Consider the following 23,258-nt stretch of genomic DNA (forward strand, 5'->3'; position numbering starts at 1 on the left):
AGAACCAAAAGTATGATAACTCATCATACCTTCTGCAAAAAAAAATATGTATACAAAATGAAATTTAACTTTTAAAAACTTTTCTATGATAACCAATCTCTAAGGTTTAAAAGAATTTTTCTGAGTGATCATATTATTTCAATTATTGTTAATATCAAATAACACAAATAATATAAATTTTGATAAGTAATATATATTATTGAAAATGCTTCTCTAGATAAAATATATGGGGATTTTCTTTTTTCCCAAGTGGTCCATCTATCAGTATATAAACATTATTTACTGCCAGAAAAAGACATGGTTACTCATCAATCCAGTTTTTAACTTTCACATTTATTCACGTAAGTGCTAAAGAACATTCATACATAAAGGGGATAAGTTGGGAGTAACAGGGAGGAATTTAGTAATATTATAGTATAACTTGGTCCTTTGAACTTCTTCTGATTATAAGCAAAAAATTACTGATTAAACATCAAAAATTATATTTCATAGTTTATCAGCTTACAACTAAATTATATAATTTAAGAGTAAAGAATTATAAATAGCCTAGCCTGCAAAATGATTTATAACATAGTCATTAGAGTCATTTACCTTCTCAGTTTCTGGAATGTATACCAAAAGGCTTTATTAAGACTTATCATATGATTATTAGTTATAGCTGTTGCTTTTTCTCTTAGAGGTACCTAGTTTCACTTAATATATTCAGGAATAGTTAGGAAAATCCTAATATATTTAATTTGACATACATTTGCCAATATAATATATTTTGATAAAATGGCATCATCATATTTCATGTTTTAAATATATTGTGTCAAAACTTTGCAATTGCAAATACACATATCTAATAAAGAAATGTGTCCAAAATATGTAAAGACCTCTTACAACTCAGTAGTAAAAAAGCAAACAACCTCCAAAAACCTGAGCAAAAGATGTAAACAGACAATAGAAACAGAAAATAGATACAAGTGGCAAATTAGCACATGAAAACATTTTCAACATCGTTAGTCATTTGGGAAATGCACATCAAAACCACAATAATATACTATTAGATATATACATACCTAGAAGAATGGCTGATATTTTAAAAATTGACAGTGCCAACTGCTCGCGAGGGTGCAGAAAACTGGAACTTTCACACTGTGGTGAGATATAAAATGGGAGAGCACTTTACTAAATAGCAGTTGCTTATGTTAAGTTAGAGCTGCGTTACCATAAAACCCAGCAATCCCATTCCTAGGTATTCATACGAGAGAAATAAAACTCTCTCTCCATGCAGATATACATACAGGAATATGCTTAACAGCTTTATTCATGATCACCAAAAACTGGAAGCAGCTCACATGTCCATCAACCAGTAAATGGATAAACAAATTGTGGTATGTCCATACAGTGGATATATATTCAGTGATAAAGTGTAGAGAGGATTAACTACAAAGGGAAACAAGGAAATTTTATAGGGTGATGGGAATATTCTGTATCTTGATTGTTATGGTCATTAAATGTTATATATATTTGTGAAACTCATAGAAGTGTATACCTAAAATGCGTGGATTTTACTGTATTCAAATATACCTCCATAAACCTGATGTTTTAAAAAAACACTTGGTAGCTACAGATTTAGCTCACTCACTTAATGAAAAAGGATTTGCTATGTGACTTCATCAGCAAAGTCAGAAAAAGGCCAATTTTATTTTTTGATTGAAATAGATGTGTTAATATCTAGCTGCGTGAAAATCATACCCTTTTTTTAATTCTAGGAAGACAGAGTCATACGTATTAACACATACATACCTCAGAGAACTTTCCTATGACCTGGATAAAGAAATTGCTGCCCTTTGCCAAACTTACCAAACTCTCTTTGCTTTGTTCTCACTGGATGCCTTCTGGCATAATTTATTCTTTGACAATAGTTGGGAGGATAGAAAAGGCAATATGGTTAAATGAAAATTGTCATCATTTCTATGGCCCACTTTACAGTACATCTGGATTTGGAATATTGTTACATAGACCAAAATATCCTGCTTCTACAGCCATGATTTGTCTTTACAGAAAATTGTATAAACAGGGAAAGACAAGAATTCTAGTGTGGGTTTACGATGCCTTAATTAAAGGAGGCTTCACCGAAACCACTATTTTGGATAATTTTCTTGTTTGGTGTCCTGAGTTTTATGCCCAGGGGTAACATGCCAATGTAAAGGTCGGGTACTTTTGAAAAGTCAAAGAAACTTGCTTTTAAAAGGGGAACTGGGATAGGAGGCCATCAGAACACCACAACTGCATGTGCATTCCCCTGCAGATCAGTTTTAGGGAAAAGCATATGTGGAAGTTGAGAATATGGAAATTCTTCCCTTAAAAGAATCATGTCTGCGTACTTCTTGGAAAAATGTTGGGTACCCTCATGCAAGTCTCAATGCAGAGACCACACAAGTGCATCGATTTTTATGGTAAGAGAGTCACATAAGATAACCTGCTGTCATTATTTTTTTTTTTTTTTTACCTAGCTCATCATTAGTTTAGAGATGATTTTATGTCTATAATCTCCATATGACTTTATATCTGTAAAATTAAATCACAACTTTACCTGTCTAAATGAAGTTCTTTATGTGTACCTACATTATGGTCATGTGAATGGATAGAAAAAAGGAATCATGTTACTGATACCACTATTTGAGCAACTTTCAGAAAAGCTATTGCCACTTACATAAGTATCAGCTTAAAATTTGTATGACTCAAACAGCTCTTGTGTAAATATCTTTGTTTATCTGGCTACCCCGGAAATGGAACCTTAAACATTTCAGCTCCATGTGTTACTAATTTACTCTATCAGAACTATTGTTTCATTGCATGCAGTTCTGCAAGTCTGAAAAGGATGGAGACTGTCTTAGTTCATTTTTCATTGCTATAACAGAATACCACAAACTGGGTAGTTTATAAAGAACAGCTTTATTTCTTATAATTCTGGAGGCTGGGAAGTCCAAGATTGAGGGGCCCACCTCTGGCAAGGGCCTTCTTGCTGTGTCATCCCATGGCAAAAGGTGGAGAGCAAGAGAGGGCAAGAGCGAGACAGCAAGAGAGGGCTGAGCTCACTTTCATTCATTCTCACCATAAAGAACACTCTCCCACAATAATAGAATTAGTCCATTCATGAGGGCAGGATCCTCATGACCTTATCACCTCTTTAAAGTCTCGCCTTTCAACACTGCTGCATTGAGGATTGTTTCCAACACATGATCTTTGAGGTACACACTCAAACCATAGCATTCTGCCACTGGCCCCCAAATTCATGCCCTTCTCTCATGCAAAATACATTCATTCTATTCCAAGAGGCCCAAAAGTCTTAACTCATTCCAGTACCAACTCAAAAGTCCAAAGTCTCATCTAAATCAGATATGGGTAATACCCAAGGCAGAATTCACCCTGAGGCTAATTCCCCTCCAGCTGTGAGCCTGTGAAATTAAAGAAGTTGTCTACTTCCAAAATACAATGGTGGTACAGGCATAGGATAAACATTTCCATTCCAAAAGAAAGAAGTAGGCAGGAAGAAAGGAGTAACTGGTCCCAAGTAAATCCAAAACCCAACAGGGAAAACAATATTACGTCTTAAAGCTGGAGAATAGTCTTCTTTGATGCCATGTCCCACATCCTGGGCACACTGGGGTGGGTGTTGGGCCCCCAAGGCCTCAAGTTGCTCCATTCCTATGGCTTTGCTGGGCTCAGTCCGCCCAGCAGCTCTCACGAGTTAGAGTCCCGTGCCTGCTGCTCTCCCAGGCTAGTGCTGCAAGCTGGTAGCTCTGTAGTTTTTGGTCCCACTCTCATGGCTCTGGTAGACATTATTCTAGTGGAGACTATCTTTGGTGGCTCCATCCCCACATTTCCACTTGTCATTACCCTACGAGGGGCTCTCTGCATTGGCTGTGCCTTGTGACAAGTCTCTGCCTGGGCCCTCAGGCTGTCCATGGCATCCTTTGCAATCTAGGTGGAGAAAATCTTGCACCCACCCCACCTCTTACCCCAGCCCATGCATTCTGTGCCCTTGTAGAATTAGCACCGTTAGATGCCACCAAGATTTACAGCTTGTACCTTGTAGAAGAGCAGGTCGAGCTGCACCTAGTCATGCTTGAGCTGCGGCTGGGGTGGCCAAGGAGCACTGTGCCAGGGTGTGGGCAGCAGAGACCAGAGGTGGCCTTGGGCAGCAAGCCTGTGGAGGGTGCTCTGGTCCAGTCCCTGGAAATCATTCTACCCTCCTAGAGCTCTGGGCTTGTGATGCCGGGGGCAGCCTGGAAGATCTCCGAAATGCCTTCAGCATCATTCCCTCTGTCCTGATGATCCCTTCTGTCCCTACTAATCTCCTTAGCAAATGGTCACCTGGCTATACCCTTGGTTTGCTCCCCAAAATACTTTTTCGTCTTTTATATGACCAGGCTCAAAATTTTAAAAATCTTTTTGTTTTACTTCTCTTTGAATTCTAAATTCTTTCTTTAAGCAATTTCTTTCCTCTCACAGTTTACTATATGTGATTAAAAGTAACCATGCAGCTCCTTCAGTATTTTGCTTTGAAATTTCTCTCACCAGATATCCTAGCTCATTGCTCTTAAATTCCATATTCCGTAAAGCCCTAGGACATGGACATAAGTCAACCAAATGTTTGACACTTCTAAGTGGTTGATCAGGGTATAAAATACAGATATTTTGTGTATCTCTATAAACAGTTCATGATATGGACTATCATTGCTCTCTGTATTATTAAAAGTGGAGTCCTTAGCACTTTTTGCTTTGATCTAGAGACCAAATTCTAGAAACTCCAAAACCGATTAAGGAAACTCATTCTTAAAATTCTGTTCCTCTAGAACCACTCCTAAAATCTGTATTGGTTAGCATTCTCCAAATAGAACCAATAATTATCTATCTAGATAGATAGAAAGACAGCTATAAACACAGACATAGATATAGATGTAGACATAGACATAGATATAGATGTAGACATAGACATAGATATAGATGTATGAGAGGGGATTTATTAGAGGAGTTGGCTCTTACAATTATGGAGGCTGAGAACTCCCACAACAGCCCATCTGTAAGCTGGAGACCCTGGGATACCATTAGTGTGGTTCTGTCCAAGTTTGAAAGCCTCAGTATCAGGAAAGGCAGTGGTATAACTCTCAGTTTAGCGCTAAAGTCCTGAGAACCCAGGGGGCCACTGGTGTAAGTCATAGAGTCCCAAGTTTGGAGAGCCTGGAGTTCTGATGCCCAAGGGAAGGGGGAAGAGAGCATCCCAGCTCCAGGAGAGAGAGAGAGAGGAATTTTATTTTTCTCTTCTTTTTTTTTCATCCAGGCCCCCAGCTGATTGGATGGTGTCTACCCACAGTGGGGGCAGGTCTTGCCCACTCAGTCCACAGATTCATACACCCTCACAGACACAGCCTGAAGTAATGCTTCACCAGTTCTCTAGGGATCCCTTAATTCAATCAAGTTGACACCTAAAAATTAACCATCACAGAGACCAAGAATTTGATCCAAATGTCTCAAATATGTCACAGGACTGCACACCCATCCCTCTCAGTTATTATTCTGAGAACTCAGGGTTGCATTTTGTGCTACCGGGCCAGGATTCCAGAAAATAGAGTTCTAATCCCACCTTGTCTCTCATTATTCCTGGTTCTCAATTTTTCTACTAGTTTGTATTATTCTCTTTCCTTTTTAATAATGGAGCCAGGACTAATGAGAACTTAAAATTTCATTGTGTTTTATAAATGAATGATTTTATACAAAAAATTAAATTAATACTGATTAGAAAATAATAAAAATGATGGCAACCACATGCAAACCGATCACATTTATTTCAAAGATACACATGAGCTTTTTAGACCCAACAAATGTTGTATTATATCTTCTATTATTGCTTCAAATATGGAGGTAAGAACAAAATAGACTTTTGTATTTCACCTGTTTCACAAATACTGCAATTCTCCCCATCATTTGCACAATTCATGGGTGGGTGTGGATATTGTCTATATGCCCAATTGATTATGATTTTTATTACATTACTTCCTATGGCTCTCTGAAATTTATATTTATTGAAAACTGTTTAATCCATCAAGTTAAAATTACTATTCATGGCAAAGTAAGCTTTAGGTATGAGAAATTTAATATGGAACTTGATAGCCTCCTACTTATTAACATTATGATTTCTTTCAGTGTTTTACTGCTTGCTTATAAATACATTTTTTGTTAAAACAGAATAGTGCATTCATAGTCATGATTGTATACAGGTACAAGTTGTTCACTTTTCTCAAACATTTAGAAGAAATACAAACAAAAACCATATGTTTTAAATATTCCACAGAATACCTTTCTCCCATTTGCTCATACATTGCAAATGTTTTTTAAGCTGGTACCATTCCAGAAGAGTACCACTTACCCCCTGGTTTTATGACAAGTATTCCTATATATATTCATAAATGCATTTTTACTTAAATGTAATTTTTTTAAAAACCTAACATTAAACTCCTAATCTTTTTTTTTTTTTTAATCTTTAGAGCAGCTATACACGCAGGTCTCTAGGTCTCCTAAGTAACTTAGAAGATGCTAGGCAAACTTGAAAATGCATCTAGTCTACTTTCCTCCTGCAGACCGAAGTGCTCCTCACCTGATTCAGACAGATGAGAATATAATCTATTTTTTTTTTTTTTTTTTTTTTGAGACAGAGTCTCACTTTGTTGCCCAGCTAGAGTGCAGTGGCGTCAGCCTAGCTCACAGCAACCTCAAACTCCTGGGCTCAAGCGATCCTCCTGCCTCAACCTCCCAAGTAGCTGGGACTACAGGCATGTGCCATCATGCCCGGCTAATTTTTTCTATATATATATTTTTAGTTGTCCAGATCATTTCTTTCTGTTTTGTTTTTTTTTTTAGTAGAGACGGGGTCTCGCTCTTGCTCAGGCTGGTCTCGAACTCCTGACCTTGAGCAATCCACCCGCCTCGGCCTCCCAGAGTGCTAGGATTACAGGCGTGAGCCACCACGCCCGGCCTATTAATCTATTTTTTAAAAGCAGTTATTTTTGAACATTTTAGGCACAGACCAAGTCTAATAAAAGTTGCCAATCCTCTTCCCAGAAAAAAAATGTACATGTGTACACATATACCCACAAAATTTTGCATTGAACTTGGCAAGAATCACCAACCCCATCTATGTGGAAAGAGTTCAAGGACCTCAGGTTAATAGTCCTGTTTTATAGTTTAAAATAGGAGACCCAAAATGCTTGCTAGGTAATTCACTCTGTTTTGGATATTTTATAATCCAAAAATTCTTATCTCTAACTAAAAGCCCTCCCATTTCAACTTGTTGTCTTCATAGAAGTCATAAAGAACAGTTAGTCACCATTACCTTTCATATTCTTGCAGCCATATTAAGCCACACCTTGGATGTGTCCTCACCAAGATAAATAATCCTAGCTAAGTAATTCCAGTTTGGCTATACCTTTTCTCAGAGGCCCCATTATTCAATTCTTAATCATCTTCGTTGACTTCCTCTGAAGAGTCTTCAAGTTTTTCTTACTCCTCTGAGGTTATTGAGGCTATAATGATTCCTCAGACTCAAGAAGAGGTCTACATAAGTGGCCTTGGTGCTTAACAAGCCCTGCACAACCAACCCGCTGAGCATGGCCTCCACGCACCCTTCTTCTGCCACTGGAAATCCTGAGCTAACGCGTTATTGAATATTTCCCCAGATTGCTTGGTCTCCTAGATTTTCCTTTTGGAGTACATAAAATCTCTTAACCGGACTGCCAGAGTTGTGAGCTGCACTATCCTGGGGCATAATTTGCAGCCTGAACAAGGGAAAGTAGAGGCCTTTGCCTTAGTACCTAATGGATCCATTTAAAATAAACTTCTATAAAAATCTTTGACTGCCTGGATTCTTTTTTTTTTCCAATTACCACATTTCTATTTAATTTTCTTTTCAAGTTAGGAGATTTTAAAACAAGGACTCCTTAAATACTAGTGCTCACATCTACTTTCTTTAATCTCCTTGGAAACTCTGGCTACCTCCTTCCTGTTCACTGAGATCTTGATCCAAAGGTCACCCCTTCAGTAACCACCTCGATCTCATCTGCATCCCAACCTCATGAGGTTACTACTGTTTTTCCTTTGCCATAGCACTTACCACTATCTGCAATTACCCTGTTCGTTTATTTGTTTAACTTTTTTTCATATTTTTATTTCCTGGCTAGAATGTAAGCACCACAAAATCAGGGATCTCTCTGGCTGTCTCATTCATTCCTGGAGCCTCTAGAACAGTCTCTGAGGCCTTCAGTAATAGTATGCAGTTTTTTGTGTTTTGAAAGAAACTGCTTTATCCTGTTTATCACTTTGTCACCCCGCTCTTCAAAATCTTTACTCTCCAGATCCTTATGAAAAACTTCTTTTCCATGCATTTTATATTCATAATAATTCATTATACTAGAGTGCTGTGTACTTCCCAGTTATTGAGCTAATGTTGAGGTTTTACTTTAAAGAACAGCAAAAAAATGTTTTGATAAATAAATGGATAAGGAAATGCTGACACATTAGTTAAAGTAAAATCAAATTACAAAGAGAAAGTTTTATAGACATGCATTAAGAAGAAGAGAAGAATTTCTATATGAGGTGTTTCCACTTTTAAAACATCTCTCCCCATCCTCAAGAAGCCAGCATGGATTCTGAGAAATCCCTTAGACAGAAATACAGGATGCTGAAGAAGAAAGAGGAGCTGGAGAAAGATACAGTGCTTTTCCTTCCCCCTCAGGATGAAAAAAGAATTCCTAGTTGTTCTTTTCTATATGCATATTATGTTTCCATAAAAAGTTTTTTAAAAATCCATTGGTTGGCCTATATTCTGTCTTAGCTCATGCACAAACACCCTTAGGCATAGCTGACATCCACCCTCCACAAAGGACAGAATAGGGGATATTCCTGTATTTCCAGTCAAATCCGTTAGATGGAAGAGTTGGAGTCAGTGATGTTGGCTTCTGGCATTCAGAATCAATGGGTCTGTTTGGTGCTTCTGCGATTGCCTAGGATGCCCACGGGATCTTCAGTATTTCGTAGAAGAAATTATAGAGTTTGAAGGGAATTTGAAAGGCTGCTTTCATTTAAACCAAGAGTTTTCAAACCTTTCTGAGTGTGTCCCACAGGAAGGAATAAATTTTACATGGTGATCTAGTATGTATACACCTATACTGAAACACATATGTACACCTGAAATAAGTTTCACCAAACATCCCTTGCTATGTGAGATATACTCAATATTTTCTATTCTGCTGTGAACTATTTTTTTCTCTTATTTTTAATGCTGGTTGTTACACACTAAATTGATTTCATGGCCTATTAGTGGATCACTGCCCACATTTGAAAAATAATGATTCAACCATTCTGCAGAAGAGCTAATGTGAGACCTGAACATTTTACCTAGTTTTGCCCAAACTTTCCATGACCTTAGCTGTCTTCCCTCATTTGGACCTCACATTCTGAGACTCAATTATGGTTCATGATGGGTTCTCCTTAGCTTATTTTCATAAGATTTCCAGAAAATTCTTAGAAGAAAAAGGCTTTATGAAGGCTTAATATACAATGAGCATGATTTGGACCGGAAGATGCTGATTCAGTGATGATTCTCTCTCCAATGACAATGAAAATTCTGAGTGGCCTTAAAAGGCACTACTTCCCCCAGAGTAATTTAAAAAAAAAAAAAAAGCCAGAGTCATAAACTTTTATAGCTAGACGGGACTTTAGCAAATATAGTCCAGCCCTTTGATTTTTATGACAAAAATATTCCCGTGCACATTCCAAGCAATGCAGAGCAAAAGTCTTCTTCCCTTATCAACAATACTTTTAAAAAACAGTATCTCCTGCCACGAGCAGACGTATTTTTAAACAAACAGAACCATTATGTTTTAAGAAGTAACACACGACTAATGTTTTCTAGTACTACAATTTAAAGGGGGGGAAGTTGGTATCTTAGCTCTGTTTTTAAAAGTTAACATAATAACTGAATTGTAGAAGCCCTATACTCATAATCCACATGTCTGCTTGAGATATTCCTACTTGCATGGATTTTCCATTATTTAGATATGACAAATATTATTTGAGAACTTAATATTTGCTCTCAAGCAGCTTCCATGGTAAAATGTAGAATGTTTGGTTTTTTATATTACAAGCTATGTTATCCAGGAAAGAATGCATCATAAACAATGTGTCCTTTGTATTTCATTGGTCAGACTTTATTGGTGTTTTATTGGACATATTTGATGTACCACTCTGGATCCTAGTTTATTGGCATGGAATTAGACGTTTTGATTTCAAGTCCTCTGTTGTCCATGAGACCTTACCTCATTAGTTATTTTATTAATTAATTCAATAAATATTTATTGAATATTTTAGGACAGTCCAGCACTGTTGTAGACAGTGGAGTTACAGACTTGAACGAGAAACAACCAAGTCTCTGCGCTCAGGGAATTTACATGCAAAAGAGCCCATCATGAATTAATTAATCAAGTTAGTTAACTGAGTTCATTTGGCTTCGTTTATCAGACTCTGGGAAAGTACTGAACTATGTCAAATTTTACAGAAGTTGATTCCCAAATCTCCAACAGAACTCAGGAGACTAGTGTTCAAGAAGTTGGATCTATTAGGTAATTTTAGAAGTTGAGAGATCATTAGCCCACATCGCTGAGTGTTTTGGAAAGCAATCCCTAAGTATGGTTGTTCCCACTTGGTTTTAACCCCTCTCAGGAATAACGATATTACTAATCAACAATTGACAGAGAAACAGGGAGGGAAGAGAGAAATAAAAGGAATGTGGGAGGAAGGCAGGCTGCAGGGGAGGACGATATCCTCAGAATGAAGAAGCAAGCAAGTATAAAATCAAGATTTGCTGAGAATATTATCTGCATCATAGATAGGCATAGTAACAAGGAAACCTACTGATGCTCCCAACTTGAATAGAGTTGAATCCAGTAGAATAAGTGGGAAAATCGTTGGCACTCTCATTCCAGAGTTGCATTGTTTTGATGTTCTGACTCAAGTCTTAAGCATGACATTTCATGATCAGCTAAGCCTCTAAGCAACCACACCCTATTCTTGGCAAAAAATATATATCATATTACATTACCAAGGAGAGCACAATGGAAAGTTTTTTAAAATAATAAACAAACACCGTATCTTATTTATAAATCTTGTCAAGATTTTCAAGGACTTGCCCGGCTCCATGGCTAAAGCCCTGTTTGCTGTAGAAAGATGCAGCTCGCAGAATGTCTGCCTCGACAGCAAGCTCCTTTTCAATTTCAACTTCTTCAGCCCTAACCAAGGGGGACTCTTCTCTGTAGTGGTAAAAGTTGATCCAGGTTTTATGGCTGGAGAGAGTCCAGGGCACTCAAAAGTAAAGCAGACGGTTGTGAAGAATTATTTATGGCAGATTTTGTGATGCCTGTGTTGTACTCTGATTTAATAGGGGGAAAATGAAATCTGAAGCAGAGTGAATTCAATTTCCAAATTTTACTAGGTGTACATGCAGGTTTTACACCAGGGTACTATTGCTACCCCCAGCTTCTTTTCATTGCTTTCATACTTTGCAAAAGTTAAGCTCTTTCTTGAACAGACCCCTGAAAATACTGCATTGGGTCATCACAAGAAGTCTCTAAGATGACACTTAGACGTCCATAAAGCAGATCTTTCTCCTATAACACACAGTGAGTGACATTCCTATTGATGATATAGTCGCATGAACAAACTCACATTTCAATGAAAATCCCTCCTCTGAAAGAAGGGGGAATAATGATAGAATCCTAAAGCAAATGGCACCTCAAATTGCCCTTGCCAACTCTTCATTAAAGCATTATACTGGCGTTAAGTGGTAACATTGGCCATTTAAAGATATTGAAGCATTGTCATTTGCAAGCAAAATTAAACACATGTCTAATCTAATTTTTAATAAATATAAATTTGAAAGCAAGTCTTGATTATTTTCCCACACCTTATCTTTAAAGGGAATATTGCAAATCCAAGAAAGTTGCAAAATCAAGGAATAAGCAAAATAAATCTTATCTCATTAAGAAATAGTAAATAGCACATTTTTTACTAAAATTTTACAGATTTTAGTAAATAACAGTATCAAATTTTATTATATATTTTAACATATATAATTAAAATATGTTATTGTTGATAATATTTCATGCACATCATTTTCTTATCTTTAGTTTGCTGAGCGAAGTAAGTCATTATACTATTATGGTTCTTTTTTTCTGGAATTTTACTATTTTTTAAAACATTTAAATTGACAAATAAAAATTGCATATATTTATAGTGTACAGCATGTTTGAAATACATATACATTGTGGAATGGCTAAATTGAGCTAAGTAACATATGTAGTACCTCACGCACATCATTATGGTTCTTGTATCAGTACTAATAGACGTGTTCAATGCATCATTTTTGTTCATATGCAAGGTAAATGTAGGTTAATTTCTCTTGTCTTTTTATTTAATCCACCCAACCTCTTTCATTATTAAACTAGTATCCCAGAATAAAATTTAAGGAAGGAATGAAACTGTATTCATTTACAAAGCAATATCTTGCCTTGACTTGTCTAATACAGACCTCAGAAGTGAGATAAGGTAGAGATAGAACAGGACGCTAAACCACAATGGTCATCTTTGAGGAAGTAGGCATGAAGAAATATCATTTTGCTTCAATGATTGATTAACAGTTGGATGATAATATAAATATCATAAGTACAGATATACACATATATACATTTATATGAAGTCTGTGTGTGTGCTTAACGTATACAAAATATAGGGATCAATTTTATATGTATGTGTGTTTACATAAAGTATTAAATAAAATAACAAAATGCTGATTATCCATTACTCAGCTTACTGAATCAAATGTAACCAATGTCTTTGGAAATATCTGTAGAGAAGTGAATTTATTCCTTCAACCTTCACTTAGTCATTAAACAAATATTTATTAAGCATTTACTATGTACTATGCCCTGTGTTACATGCTAGGATATGGTGGTTAACAAAACTAAAATGATTCTTGCCCCTACAGAGCTTACAATCTAATGAGGGAGAGAGACATTAATATATAATCATGCAAATAAATATAAATACAAATACAAATTCATGTATAACTATGAACTACAATAAGTCTTGTGCAAGAAAGCAAATGACTGGAAAGGCCTAGTTAGATTAACAGGTCTAAACGGCCTCTCTGAAGAAGGAATTTTCAAGATGAGACATGAAGAACCGTGAAGATTTAGCCAGTAGAAGGAGCAGAGAGGGTGCATTCCAGGCAGCAAGAAGAGTGAGTACAAAGGCCCTGGGAGAACAGCCTCATGCCTGTTGAAGTTGAGGGAACGCAATCCAATCTACAGATGTGCAAACAGTTCCAAGAAACACTTCCCTAATACTTGCTTGTCTTTCAAGTGAGGGTGGAATCATTGATGTAGCTATTGGTAAATCTCATGCCTTTTTTTAACTTATAAGAAATTTAGTAATTAGATACGGTTCATCATATCCATTAACACATTGAGTTCCACAGTTATTTGGCACAAGATTTAAGAGGTTACATTGGAGATTTGAGATTGCCTTTACAAAGGTAATTTTTTAGATTTTTTTTATATTCTTTTCCCTCTTCTTTTACAAATTTTATATTGTAGTTAAATATGTATGACATAAAATTTAGCATTTTAACCATTTTTAGGTATATAGCTCTGTGGCATTAAGTATCTTCACAGTATTATGCAACCATCACCACTGTCCATCTTCAGAATTTTTTCACCTTCCCCAACTGAAGATGGAACTCTGTACCCATTAAACATTAATCCCCTTCCCCCCTATCTCCTAGAAACCACCATTTTACATTCTGTCTATGAATCTGACTACTCTAGGTACCACAAATAAGTTGAATCATATGTGTCTTCATGGTTCATCCATGTTGTAATATGTGTCAGCATTTTCTTCCTTTTTAAGGCCGAGTAATATTTCATTGTGTGTATATGCAAGATTTTGTCTATCCATTCACTTGTCAATGGACACTTGCTTCCATCTTTGGCTATTGTAAGTAACATTGCTGTGAACATAGGTGTACAAATATTTGTTTGAGTCTCTGCTTTCATTTCTTTTGTGTATAAACCCAGAAATTTAATTGCTGGACCATATGGCATGGAATCAAGCTCCTGTTTTTTAAATTCATACATTCAGGAAATGTTTGTTAGACTCCTGTGTGCCAGGCAGCTATACCAAAGGATGGGGGAATGAATAAACAAGACACACCACCTTCAAGGCTTACAGTTAATGTTTGAGTAGTTGTTTTTGTTCTTCTTTCTTAAAATGGTGGTAATGATTTGCAATTGATTCCTTAACTCTCTTTCCCAGACTTCTTGAGACTAATAATTTGAACAGTATAGGCTAAGAATGCCCTCATCACCCCAAGGTTCATTAACTTGAGGCTCTGAGCAACTGATCCAACTAGACCTAGATGCAAATAGTCCATTGTCATGTCCTGACTAAGGATATCACCAACTCCTCTTCCATCTGTGTCTTCTGTATTAATAATAGCAGCTTGAAGAGAAAATGATTTCGACTAAATCAGAGATTTGATTAATGAGACCTGTACAAATGAAACTGTAGTATTATAGTATTATTGTATGAATTCTACTATTGTATATGGTAGTAATGTTATATGAATTCTACCAAGATATTAAATTTGATTATGGGGGAACTATTATTTCCATTGAATGACATTATTCCAATAGAAGTAACACATAGGAAAGAATAATCCACTTTGAATTAGTTTTCTTAGCAAAATGTGAACCTTTGAAAGTATAGGATAGACCTGAAAAGTTTAATAAATAGTGATAGGTGACAAAAATTATTTATATCCTTATAGTCACTCTAAGGGTAAAAAAAAAAAAAAACAAAAAAAAAGTGATGCTTTCATCACTATAAAATCACTGTCTGATTCCATCTTAAGAGTGCTTCAAAGCTGGCTTCCTTTTCATAATGACATTTTATTTTGTATGCTTATACTGCCTTCTTCCAAAAAAATTGTAAGTGTGTTTTGAATAAAATTACGCTACAAAAAATACTGAATCATTTACAAAGAATAACAAAATGTAAAAACCAAGAGAGAAAGTATGAGGGGATTTTTTAAACTACAGACTGAGGAACGTTTTAACCATTAAGCACAAATTTTTGTTCTGAGCTTCCTACTAGCCAAAGGAAAGATGGCAACTCAAGGAGTGATATAGCTCTCATTATCTAAAAAGTAAAACATACCAAAGACATACTTTTTGTATTTGACCATTATATTTTGAGAATTTGCCATAGAGGTTCTTACATAATTGAGTTACATAAGCAAAATTATCCTAGATAATTTTACAAAATCTTAGGTGTCTTCCATATTTACATGTTTTTATATTGGCCATTAGTCAAAGCCAGGGGCATAATGTGTATTTATAGATCATCTATGGCAATTCTGCAAGAAGTCAGCATGAAATGGCCCAGGCTTATAGTTTCCTAATGATCTCAGCTGATGAGACGATGTATCACTTGCCCTATTTATTTAGTATTAATAGCTTTGCATAGTCTTGCTGCCCATATATTACTTTAAAACACACACATTATATCATACACATTTCTATCTCTCATAAAAGTCTGGAGGTAGGCAGTCCAGGAGCATTAGGATAGTCCAGAGTTTCAGGAAGCCAGGGCCCTTTTTCTGGTGCATAGTGTTCACTTCAAGGTTACCTCATGGTCCAATATGGCTGCTCCAGCCTTCACATCATCACTCCAGCCACGAAAAGGAGGAAAGAGTGAAGCAAGGTATGCCTCTCTCTTTACGGACATTACTTGGAATTGTACACACTTCCTCCACGACATCTCCTTAGCAAGAACTTTGTTGCATGATCATACATAGCTGCCAAGAGAGGCTAGGAAATGTCTCCATTCTGGGTGGCCATGTATGTTTGTTATCAAAGCAGAAAAAGAACAACTATTGAGAGAGAGCTCACATTTCTGCCATAGATACCTTATTTAAGGTTACAATAAACAGTCGACTTACGAGACCATCATGAATCAGACGAGCATTTCTACCGCAGTCCAAATGATAGAAAAGTTGAGGGAGAGGCGGGGAAGAACAAAGGGAAGACATGTCACAGAAGCAAAGGCTAAGCATCTATGACCATTTGGACAAGGATGCACTTCCCTCTTTAAAGCAGACCATGACAAAACCACCACAGTCATGGCTGTGCCTTGGACCTTGCTGTTTCTTTATTTTGCGTGCCCCAGACAGGCCCGCACACGCGATCCTCCTAGGAGTGCTCAAGTGGCACCCAAGCAAACTTGCCTCCTTCGTTTGCTGGCCTTAGATGCAAGAAACCTCAAAGCTGGGACTTGTGTCCCTTCAAGCTGTTTCCCAAAGCCCCCTGTGATCGGCTACCACCCTACGATCATATCTAAGGACGAGGGGTCGCCCCTTTATCCTCGGAACCCTGTACTTCCCATAACTGACATTTTCTGAGCTGGGAAAACAGGGATTTTAACTTTTAGGAAATGAACATGTAAAAAAGATAAATCTCCTGATTCTTTTAGCTGTGTTTCTCTCAACTGCACCCCATATTTCCCCCTCAGGACACCTGCATGTATGGTAGTGGTTTTGCTGTTGTTGGCTTGCATTCAGTTCCCTGTGTTGTTACCTTATTATTTTTGCCCTGCTTACCAAGTTCCAAGTTCCTTCATAAAAGTCTTTCCAAAAGAAAGGTTCACCACGGTTTCAAGTAGAAAAGATGAAATATCCAGTTTTACCTACAAACTCCATGTCCTTCCTAGTGACTTAGAAAATAAACCCACCAAAAAAATAATAATAATCATAAGCATGTGAGGTAATGCATATGTTAATTAGCTGGTTTAGTCATTTCACGATGTATACATATTTCAAAATATCACATTGTACATCATAAATATATATAATTTTTATTTATAAATAGTTTTATTTATAAATCATTTTTGTTTATAAATAGTTTCTGATGTTTCTTTGTGACAATATTTATAATTGTGATATGAGATTATTTTTTTAACTTAACAGAGAAACCATTAATCTAGCTAGTGTTAACAAATGTAACTAGCATATAACAGTGATAAAATTTGAAGACCACACAGTAATCTATTTTATTTTAGAGATAGAGTACTCCAATTTTCCATGGTTTAATTGCTTTTCTGAACTTCAAATTTTATTTCAATTTTAACCTACATTTTCCTTAGTTTTCAGAGACCATCTTTTCTTTTGTAATTCTCCTGTTTGCTTTTGTTTTCCTTTGCTTTTCTTTTTTCCTGCTACTATTTCAGTGTATATATCATATGTTAATAATTCACATGTTAATTTAAGAAACATTTATCTAATGCCAGTTACGTACAAGGAGCTATGTTTTGTTTTGTGAGTATAAGATTTCATAATCTTGATATTTATTGTCACAGAATTTGCGATCTAGTTGAAGGAAAGAGAGAGAGATACTCTGTTTACAAACAGGACAGCAAGTGAAAAGTTCCTCTAGATGTGTGGGAACAAATCTGTGGGGGTGCAGAAAAAGAAAAATTACTACTTGTTACTTATGTTGGTTAAACAATTAAATATTAAAATACCAAATTAGAAAATAGAAACATATTTGCCACTATGGGGGAAAGATAACTTTTAAAGCTTGAAGCAGTAGAAGTCAGAAATGAAAATCATCAATATTCCTAGACAAGTTTAAAACTTCTACACAATAAAAAACTAGTAAAAATAATATTATTAATAATAAAACAATGGAGAAGATGTTTTCCAAAAAAAGAAGGACTCATATCTGTGATATATAAAGAATGTATTCAAATATACAAACATATCACAAATATTCTAGCAAATAAATGAGCAAAAGAAAAAGTTTTTTAAAAATTAGCAGAGGAAGGCTTTATGGAGAAGCTGACATTTGAGCTATGTCTTAAAGAGTAAAAAGGATAGATTTTAGCAAGGCCGAGATAGGAGGAAGGAGCCTCCAGGCAGGAGGGACAGGATGAACAAATATGCAGTAGTCAAAGGACTGGAGTATTTGGGTACTATAAGGTACTCAGTTGGGCTGGAGCATGGCTTTCTATTACCCTCAGACTGGAAGCAGATCAGGGAGGTCCCTGAATGCCAAATGGAGGAATTTGGCTTTTATATTTCGATTCCACTCTCTCTATATTGTCTATAAATCTGTTAACAGCTCTTCACCCTATTGTCTGGCTCTGGTATAATTATTTTATCTGCGGAGGATGATGTCATGGAAATAGTACTGAACTAGGAATTTACGTATTACACTTGGGTTTAATATATGAATATTACAACCATAATTCAAACCTCAACAATTAAAATGATGTCTCTCTATGTCAAAAAGCCTACAAAAGACAGATTATTTGTTGCCAGACTTCTCTACAGGATCATGTGTTGCATACAGTAGGTGCTCAGTAAGTGTGTGTTGAATCTAATTCAATAACAAACCTCCGAGATCTGTGACATTACCCTGGCAATATAGTAAAAGGAAGAACAAGAAACATAGGTTTGAGGGTGGTGAACGGTTCTATCCTCTCAATTCAGTTCAGTGCTCTGCTCTGAGTTTTGTTTTTATTTGAGGGGGGAGTGGTGTCTGGTGTCCTAGAATCAGAATTTAAATTATGATATTTTTTCCCAAAATTTTATTGGAACTTTTAAATACACAGAAGAGTTGAGAGATGTATACAGTAGCCACTCATGTCCAGCACCTAGAATGGTACTGATGTATTGTCTCCTTTGGATCAGGCTCTGTGCTAGATGACTCTGCAAACCTCTCACTCCACAGCTCACACCTGCCCTGGGGTGGGGAGAATTACTCTCATTGTTCAAAAGCTTAAAGTGAAACAAACAAACAAACAAAACCTGGGCTTAGAAAGTTTCAGCCCTTAATTTCCTTAAAGCCCTTCTGGTAATAAATGGAACAGCTAGGATTTGAACTGTCTGGCTCCCGAATCTGAGTTCTTTCCGCTACACCAAGGAGCCTCCAGAGTTCCTTTCTGCTACCGGTTGGGGTCACAGATTTTAATCGAGTACCTACAGTGTGAGAAGCCCTGAGTTAAGCATTGCAAGCAGTAGGAAGAAGTATAAGATGAGGCCCTTGGTGCTTCGGGTAGCTGGAAATGAATCAAATCAAATTTTGTAATTGTTAGGTTCCTCCCATAAGTAACATGCAGACATTTTGTGGGGAGAGGAAGACCATGGGACAAAGAATCTAAGATTTTTTGCCCATCAGGCAACCTGCAATAGTGAGTGAGGGTAAGTTAAAGCACGGGTCTCACCTTTTCCTGCTTTCTCTGCTTACTCTGTTCTCCTCGCCTGTAAAGCCTTTCCTCGGTTTCTCTTCACCCCCTGAAAGTCTCTGCACATCTCCAGGCCTTCTTCAATTTCCGTTTCCTCCATTTGGGTCCTCCCCTCTGAGTCCTCAAACCAGCAATGACCTTTCCCTTCTCTGAACTTCTGTGACCCTTTGCTTTACCAAGGGGCAGTGTAGCTTAGTGGTTATAAATATGGGTAGCTTGGGTTCAGAAGTTGGCCCTTCTGTTCTCTGGGTATATGATTTGGGCAAGTTCTTTAATTCTCTGTGCTTCAGTGTTCTCCTCTGTTAAAGGGGATGTATCAGTCAAGATTCTGTTGCAGAGAACAGCATTGACTCTTGCTTATTTAAGCTGAAAGTAATGTATTATAGGGTACAAAATAACACACAGAACATTTGAGTTGCCAAAGAAAAAGACTCTAATTTGAGCTTTCGGAAGATTCCCAGGCTACTTGGCAGAAAGAGATCACCACGGGAGCTGCTGCTTCTTCCACAACCCAGAAGTTATCTGCTGAATGGAAAAGCCGAATAGAAATGCAAGGGCTGCAAGAGCCATGCCCACTATCTGTGATTCAGCAAATAAAATGCATGTCCCATGCCTACCTCTGGATATCCACAAAACATAGCTACTAGTTAGCATGGTTACAGGCAAACCACATTGCTCTGTAGCCATTTTTACAAGCAGAGAGAGCCAAGTGTGGCCTCTGCCTCGCTTCCTCCTTCTAAGTTTTAAGGCAGTACTTCTGAGTCACCAAATTCAAATTACAGCCAGTTGTAGCTGCAAGGGAGTCTGAGAAATGTAGTTTCTGGGTCTCTGGCCTCTGCATTTCAGAAAGGCACCGGTTGGGATGAATGTTGATAGCTAATCCACCATAAATAACATCCATATGAGGTTAAAAAATGTACCTAACCCGTAGGGTTGTTGTAAGGATTACATGAAATAATAAATATAAAGTACTCAGAACAGTGCCTGACACATGGGAGACTCTCAATACATGTAGCTACTTTCATCAGTTAACTTCTCAGATGGTGGTTCCATGGAGAGTCAAATGGCTTTTCATACAGCCCCAAATTTCCCACCTGCTAATAATTTTGATGAAACCACTTATTCTGTAAGAGGACCAGTTTCCTCATTTGCAAACTGGGGATAATGATCATTTTTCTACCTCATGGAAAAATGATCTGGTCCTATCACACTAGATCATGTGTGAAAGATGATTTGAAAATTCTAGTGAACGCTCTAATGGCTTGGGTGCTCAATGGATACTAGGTGAACTGGAAAATTACAGAGCTGTGCTTAGATTCCGATTCTTCCCCTGAGAATAGCAGTCTGCTTCCTGCAGTTTCATCTTATTCACCCTTGCACCACTGTCCCCCTTTAACGTTCAGAATTAGCCAGGGAAATCAAACGACATCACCACATCCCCATGAAGAAAGCAAGGCTCAGATGCTGCCATAACCACCTCCTTAGAGAGGGGAGTGAGGCTGTACCAAGCTCTTCAAAGCCACCCAGCCTCTGTCCTCTGCACACCAGTTTCTGCAACCAAAGGGTCAAGAAAAGAGGCTGGACCTCAAAGAAGAGACAGGTGGCTCCAGAGCGAAAACTGTAACACATTCTCCCCTGGGAGAGAAATTCCGAAAGTTTAGCTCACTCTTTCCTGCCATAAAGCACACTGAATGTTAACAGCTTGCTTCTGTCCAAGCTGGTGTTTTTTAAATTAAGTATTGTTAAATCCATACCATTTGGAATGATGCTTCAGACAGCCCTGACACTCTCTCTCTTGCTTCTGCTTTCATTTCACCTAATATATTGTGTGTGGAGCCAGTAACCGGCATTACGGCTGCCGCGGCTTCTGCTGGGGCTGCCGCTCAGACACTTGCAGACGGCTTTAATTTAGATACCTGAAGAGGAAAAAAGGAACTCGGCCAACGCCCTGCTCAGATGCCATGAGGGGCTTTTCCCCAGCTGCTGTTAGTATGGATCTAGATTACCTATGGTTTTATGTTATTTTTTCCTCGGCACTGAGACGGGTTTTAGAAATGAGAAAGTTGGGAGACAGAGAAGCTGTAGACTGAAATAAGAGACTTTCCATCATCAGGTAACATATACCCACAGTAAACCCTGGGAGCCTACTTTCTGCTCTTTCACCTTTGCTATGAACATCCCCCATCACCACGTCATTGCCAGCATCTGGACACGTGTGCGGGTACGCATGTAGAAATAGAAATGTATATGTGTGAGTATGAGACGAGAGTGCATTTAGAGTCAGAAAACCCTGGCTCAGGGGCCACTTCTAGCCAGTGGGGCCTCAGTCAGGTCAATTAACTTCTCTGAGCCTCAGTTTCCACATATGTAAAATGAGGTGAGTACTTAACCAATATCACAAAGTACTCATAAAGTTCAGATGAGATTGTAGATTTAAAATCATTTTGTGATCCTTAAAGATATTACATAAACTTTGCTAATTATCAAAATTAGTTCATTCTGAAAACTTTTCCTAGTCACTCTAATTAAACTTGATTTTGTTCTGCTTTTTCTGAAGTTATAGTAAACTCGGAATTTCCCCTGTACTGTGTAACTCTGGACTATGCAATTGTTTTCCGAGTTGCTCTGGCATTCCCAACAGAAAGGAAAATGCTATGAAGGACCAGAAGTATGAGACACTGTGGTGAGCATCCTCCAACCACTCAATAAATTATTAAGGCCTTGACTTAAAAATAGTGTACTATCCAGTGACTTCATTGAGGTGACCATCTTGCTGTACATTGGCACACCCATGAAAACACCAAGCAAAAATTTCTGACTCAAAATCCCTAGGCAATATTTATTTCTAAAGCAGAAAAGAAGCTAGACTAGCATACAAGTGGCTACCAGTTATGTTCCGACAATGCCAATTTTTTTTTCTATTTCTCTATAAATGATACCTTGTTCCTAGTGTAGTTGCTACTATTCCTTTCACCACTACCTGTTCTTTCCTTTGTATCTGCCTAATGAGTGAAGTTTATGATATAAAGAGGGAGGAGGTGGTAAAAGAACTAGTTGGAACTCTTTAGTTAATGACTCTGATTGGAGGAAAAAACCCTTTAGCAGAAAGCTCTAACATGTAAAAGAGAGACATATATAATATAGCTTTATGAATGAAAGTTTATTTCAATCAACCTTTTTTAATGTGATGAAGATTTCAGATAACAGCAGCCAAGCATTTTTACATCTACTTGTGAATACTCTCTAGCTTATGAGCATTATCTAGTGTTTGAGAGATTTGTAAAACTAATCTTTCAGAAAGGCAAAAGCATATTTCAAGAACAGAATCTCTTGGTCATGGATTTGTACTATCTATCTTTTTAGGTCCACATATTTAGTACTGAGGAGAAAGGTGAATCCTTGTATGCCCTTGACTTTCCTAACAGGTTGAAAATGGGATTTTTAAAGTTCCTCTCTCTCTAATTGATATACCATATGAAGTAAGTAACCTGAAGTTGAACAACCTGCTTTTCTTCACCTTTTTGAAAAGCAACACTACAAGTATGTATATAGGCAGATCTGCCTGTATTCACATGCCCATCATGGCTTGATCAGGTTTTCCATATTTGTGTGTTTCATACCTCTTGTCAGTATTTTTTAATAATGAAAGGAAAGAACATTAATTCTAAATGTCTTCTACGTCCACTGCATTTATTTCTGGGCTATCGGGATCTCTAAAGGGAAAACTTCCTGGTGACACACCTATGGAAATGTAAGGCCAACTTGGCTATTTCATTCTTTCAAACTCCAATGATTTCCTTTGCAGATAAGGGGAAATACATTCCTGTTTGACACTTGACACTTTTTCTAAAACTGTA

This window comes from Propithecus coquereli, unplaced genomic scaffold (genome assembly GCF_000956105.1).
Source record: "Propithecus coquereli isolate 6110/MARCELLA unplaced genomic scaffold, Pcoq_1.0 Scaffold95, whole genome shotgun sequence".
In the NCBI taxonomy this organism is placed as follows: domain Eukaryota; kingdom Metazoa; phylum Chordata; class Mammalia; order Primates; family Indriidae; genus Propithecus; species Propithecus coquereli.